Source organism: Phoenix dactylifera, unplaced genomic scaffold, assembly GCF_009389715.1.
Source record: "Phoenix dactylifera cultivar Barhee BC4 unplaced genomic scaffold, palm_55x_up_171113_PBpolish2nd_filt_p 000100F, whole genome shotgun sequence".
NCBI lineage: Eukaryota > Viridiplantae > Streptophyta > Magnoliopsida > Arecales > Arecaceae > Phoenix > Phoenix dactylifera.
Window position 1 is genome coordinate 1,362,052 of NW_024067682.1, and position 5,962 is coordinate 1,368,013.

Genomic DNA, 5,962 nt, shown 5'->3' on the forward strand with positions numbered 1-5,962 from the left:
TCTTCCGATGTGGATCGCGTAGGTTTGAGTGTGAGCTTTGAATCCCGAGCGCGCGAGAGTGGTTGAGCTTGAAATCGCTTGGGAAGCTTGAAAGCACTTGACTTCTTCACTTGAATGCACTCACTTGCTTGAACTTCTCTCTCTTGCTTCTCTCTTAAATGATCTAGCTTTTGGGTTTGTGAAAAGTTGTTGAGAAGCACTTACGTGGTCCCTTTTATAGACCAAAAAGCAAATATAGCCGTTAGAGATAAAGTTAGAGAGATTTGAAATTCAAAACAACCTGCAAAAAGTTGTCAGTCGCGTCCTAGGCGCTCCGGAGACGTCTCCGCTTCAACGAGAGACGTCTCAGCCACAAGATTTTACTTTTTACGTTGTTTGGGGTCGACTCGGCGCTTTACGGGGACGTCTCGGCTTGTTTGCACTTTCTGCATGGGGACGACTCCTCTCCCTCGGGGACGACTCCGCTTCTTTATCTCAGAAAAACATGTCTTCTGTAATTCCCTGAGAGAGTCGACTCCGCTCTTTCAGGGGACGTCTCCGCTGCCTTATCACCGAAAAAATCATTCTCTGGAAAACCCTGAGAGAGCCGTCTCCGCTATCTTGGGGACGACTCGGGAAGTCTGCTTTTTACTTGCGGGGACGACTCCGCGTACGGTGGGGACGTCTCGCGCATATCTCTTGAAAAACTGTCTTTCTGCCGCCACTGAGAGAATCGACTCCGCTACTGAGAGAGTCGACTCCGCTATCGCGGGGACGACTCGGCAGGTGCCGGGGACGTCTCCCAACGTGCCAGTTCTTCCTGTTTGTGCCAGAGATGTCTCTGAGACTATCAGGAGACGTCTCGGCTTTCCCTGATCTGTTTTCTTCATCTCAAAACTTCTTTAATAAATTCATAAAAATTATAGGAACTTGCCTAGACATTTCTTAACAATATTCTTAATAAAGCACATGAATTCCTCAATTAAATTGTTAAGATAAATAAAATTATACTCTAGTGTTTTGTATTCATCAAAATCCATTAGGGGGTCAACAACCACTGAAATACTTACCTTAGTACATACAGATGTATGTGGCCCATTCGATGTGCTAGCCAGGGGACGTTATTCTTACTTCATTACCTTTACCGATGATTATTCGCGGTATGGGTATGTGTATCTTATGAGACACAAGTCTGAGTCTTTTGAAAAGTTCAAAGAGTTCAAGAATGAAGTAGAAAAATAAACTGGAAAACCTCTTAAGGCTCTTCGATCAGATCGAGGAGGAGAATACCTTAGTGGGGAATTCCGGGACTATCTCAAAGAAAACGGCATAGTCTCACAATGGACACCTCCGGGTACACCTCAACTCAACGGAGTGTCAGAGAGGAGGAATCGGACCCTGTTGGACATGGTCAGGTCCATGATGAGCTTCACTGATTTACCTATGTTCCTTTGGGGAGAAGCCTTACTCACAGCGATTTATTTGTTGAATAGAGTTCCCTCTAAATCCGTTCCTACCACACCGTATGAGATATGGCATGGTAAGAAACCAAGTCTTGGTCATCTCAAGATTTGGGGATGTCCGGCCCACGTCAAGCGACTACAGGCAGACAAGTTAGAGGCTAGGACCATAAGTGCTCGTTTTATAGGATATCCTAAAGAGTCATTAGGATACAATTTTTACGTCTCAGAGGATCACAATGTGTTTGTGAGCCGTCATGCCATCTTCTTGGAAAATCAGTTTATCCTTGATAGAGGCAGTGGGAGGAAAATTGAGCTTGAAGAGAAAGTCTCTGAAAAGCAACGAGTCATGGATCCTATAGAACCCATTCATAAAGAGCCAGTACACGATGTCCCTCGACCACCTCGTAGATCTAGTAGGGTCTCCCATCCTCCCGATAGATACTTAGGTATACTAGAAGAGGATACCGAGGAAATGTTCCTAGTGGGAGATAGGGATCACATACAGGATCCCAAAACCTACAACGAGGCGATATCTGATATCGATTCCGAGAAATGGCTGGAAGCTATGAAGTCAGAGTTAGACTCCATGCATTCCAACCAAGTCTGGACCTTAGTAGATCCACCAGAAGGTATTGTACCTATTGGATGCAAATGGATCTACAAAAGGAAGATAGGTTCGGATGGAGAGGTAGAGACCTATAAGGCAAGGCTTGTGGCGAAAGGGTATAGTCAGCGCGAAGGCATTGACTATCAGGAGACCTTTTCACCTGTAGCCATGCTAAAATCCATCCGAACATTGCTTGCCATTGCAGCATTTCATGATTATGAAATCTGGCAGATGGATGTGAAAACTGCTTTTCTGAATGGATATCTTGATGAAGATATCTATATGGAACAACCTTTGGGTTTCACTTCCAGTGATGGAGATCACAAGGTCTGCAAGCTGCAAAGGTCCATCTATGGACTAAAGCAAGCGTCTCGGAGTTGGAACACTCGTTTCGATGACGCAATCAAAGCATTTGATTTCATCAAAAATGAAGAGGAACCGTGTGTTTACAAAAAGGTTAGTGGGAGTGCTGTCGTTTTTCTCGTACTGTACGTAGATGACATTCTCCTGATTGGGAATGATATTCCCATGCTAACCTCGATCAAGGTCTGGTTGTCAAAAGAATTCTCCATGAAAGACCTTGGGGAAGCATCCTATATTTTGGGAATAAAGGTCTATAGAGATAGATCTAAAAGGATGCTTGGCCTTTCACAGAAGATGTACATAGAGGAGGTGCTGAAGAGGTTCAGCATGGAAAACTCCAAGAGGGGTCTCTTACCCCTTAGGCATGGAATTCATCTCTCCAAGAAGATGTGCCCCAACACATCTGAAGAGATTCAACGCATGAGCAAGATTCCCTATGCATCGGCAATAGGAAGCCTCATGTATGCCATGCTGTGTACACGACCTGATATAGCTCTTGCTGTGAGTGTCACAAGCAGATATCAGTCGAATCCAGGTGAAGAACACTGGACAGCTGTGAAGAATATTCTTAAGTACTTGAGAAGAACTAAAGATTTATTCTTGGTTTTTGGAGGATCATCAGAGTTAAAGGTAGAAGGGTACACAGATTCAGACTTCATGACTGATGTCGATGACAGGAAGTCAACATCTGGATATGTGTTGCCCAGATAGACAACCCAAGAGGGGGGGGGGGGTGAATTGGGTTTTTAATATAATTTGGCTAATTAAAACTTTGTGGATGATTAATTAAAAACTATAGCAAGTTATTTAATTAAAGCCTAGTGCTGTGAGCAATGTGCGGGGAAGGAGATGAGAGACAATGCACTACAAACACAAAGTTTTATAGTGGTTCGGAGCTAACCCTTGCTCCTACGTCCACTCCCCAAGTCTCACTTGGGAATTTCACTATAACCCCCTTGGATTACAGCCGGTTGTTTTACAAGCTCACAACCAAACTTGTTGTTTTACGAGCTCACAACGAACTCGGTCGGTTTTTCCAGGCTCACCGACTAGAACCAACCCCGATTGTTTTTCCGGGCTCACAATCAAACCCTTACACACGTTGGTTTTAACTTGGCTCACCAACCAACCTTAAACCCCTTGATTCAATCCTCCGATTGAATCAAGTAAATACAAGAGATAGAAGCAAACAGAAAATAGCTTCTCAAAAAGCAGATTTAAGACAATATAATCGTCAAGGAGTTAGAAGCCCTCAAACACTTTTAAGCTGGTGAAGAGGTATGGCTTCTGGAACTCCGGTCTCCTCTTGAAAGAGTGGTCGACTTGAATGCAGGAGGAGGAAGCTTTGACTGTTGGGAAGAAGTTGTTGGAGCAGTAAATGCAGATCTCCCCTTTTTCGTTTTAGAGCACTTGGAGAGCTTGAAAACTTGAATGCTTGGAGTGGAATATCTGTACTCTACCTTGCTACAGTCCTCTGTGGCTATTTAAGCCAACCCCCACGGAAACTAGCCGTTACTCTGCTTTTTCTGGCCGTTCTGCACACTCTGCGCAGCCTGACAATATGACCGTTGGTGGGTTGGAGTCGACTCGCGCGATCAGAAGTCGATTCGGCTGTAGCAGGAGTCGACTCACGCTTTTCCGGAGTCGACTCGGCAACTGTTCCAAATTTGAATTAGAGTTGCCGTCTTGACTGGGAGTCGACTCGTCTTGACCTGGAGTCGACTCGCCAACTTCTGGAGTTGACCTGGCAATTTTTGGAGTCGGCTCATCCACTGAAGTCCGTGGATCCAAATTTGAATTTTGTCCACTCGAGTCGACTCGACTGTCCTGGGAGTCGACTCGAATCTCAGAGCCCGAACTCTCGATTCTCTGTCGTTTGGCTCATCCAGTCTTGGAGTCGACTCGAACCTCCTTGGAGTCGACTCGGCTCTCAGTTTCCGAAAGTTGGTCTTCTGCCTTTTGACGTGAAGCTTGTCTTGGAGTCGACTCGAGCTGTCTGTGAGTCGACTCGAATCTCAGAGGCAGTAACATGGTCTTCTGTCTGTTGATGGTCGCTCAGTCTCGGAGTCGACTCGTGTACTGCGGGAGTCGACTCGAATCTCAGAGTCCGAAAATCGTTCTCTGACTTTTTTCTTGTGTTCCTCTGAGAGTCGACTCTTACCTTCTTTGGAGTCGACCTGCCAACCATCGGAGTCGACTCGCGTTCCACTGGAGTCGACTCGAATCTCAGACCCGAAAACTGCTCTTTGACTTTTCTGCCTGTGACTGCTTGGAGTCGACTCTTACTTTCCTGGAGTCGACTCGGTGAACATTGGAGTCGACTCGCGCACTTCAGGAGTCGACTCGTTGACAGGTTCTGAGATGAAGCTTTCTGTTCTTCTTTCTGTTCTCAGTCGGAGTCGACTCGTACTAATCTGGAGTCGACTCGAGCTCGTGCCAGTGAACTTGATACGCTTGGAGTCGACTCGTGATACTCGGGAGTCGACTCGAGTCTCAGACATTGGTTCATGCAGACTTCTTAACTTATCCAAAATACTATGAACCAAGTCTAGAAACACTTGGACAGGATTTTCACTGAAACACTCAATTGAATTCATTAGTAATCACAAGATATACTCAATTGCTTTGAGCTCATCAAAATCAAATGGGGTTTTAATCAATCACTCCACAATCTCCCCCTTTTTGATGATGACAAAACTTTGAGTATATGTAAAATGAATTGCTCATAAAACAATGAAGTAAAATCCATAAATGAATTCAAATGTCTGATAATTTAATTTATCCAAGTTTTAAAGGAGTGAAACATTAAATTTCGGAGTTAAAGCTCCCCCTTTCATTTGGAATTATATAAGCCTTCATATTATGCAATCAATTGTTTGGCTTATATGTCATTAATGTTTTAGCTTGATTTTCTGAATTTCCTCTTCATGCTTTGAAGTTTTTTTTTTTTTGAACTGAATTTTATCTTTTTAGAGGGAAAATCTGTCAATTTGTTCTTGAGTAGGATTCAGCTAATCTCCGAATATCCCTTGAATAGATTCTGGAGATTACTCCATTAGGAGCCCCAAAAGAGAGATAATGAGCCTCGAGGTACCGAATCCACTTAGAACAAATTTGTGTGTGTTTTTAAGAGTTTATCGTTTTATTTATTTTCATTGATTTCTTTTACATAGTTTTTTCAATATTTCTTCCCTTTTACATATTTTACCATATTTTATACATATTTCTCCCCCTTTTTGTCATCATACCAAAAGGGAGGTAATCACACACAATCAACAAATGGCACAATCAACAAATGGCACATCAAATGGCACATAATTGAAGATAAAATGTCTACTCATTGTATTGATATGAATGTGAATACATTTGAGAATACAATAAGTAAAGCAAAACAAGAGAAAACACAAAAACATCTATGGCCTCCTCGAGGATGAGGCTCCCCCTCTCGAGGATGCATCTCCTCCTCTGGAGGATGTGGCTCCTCCTCTCGAGGATGTGGCTCCTCCTCTCAATCGGCTCTGCTCCATGAGGAGGGTGACTGCATCTGTCA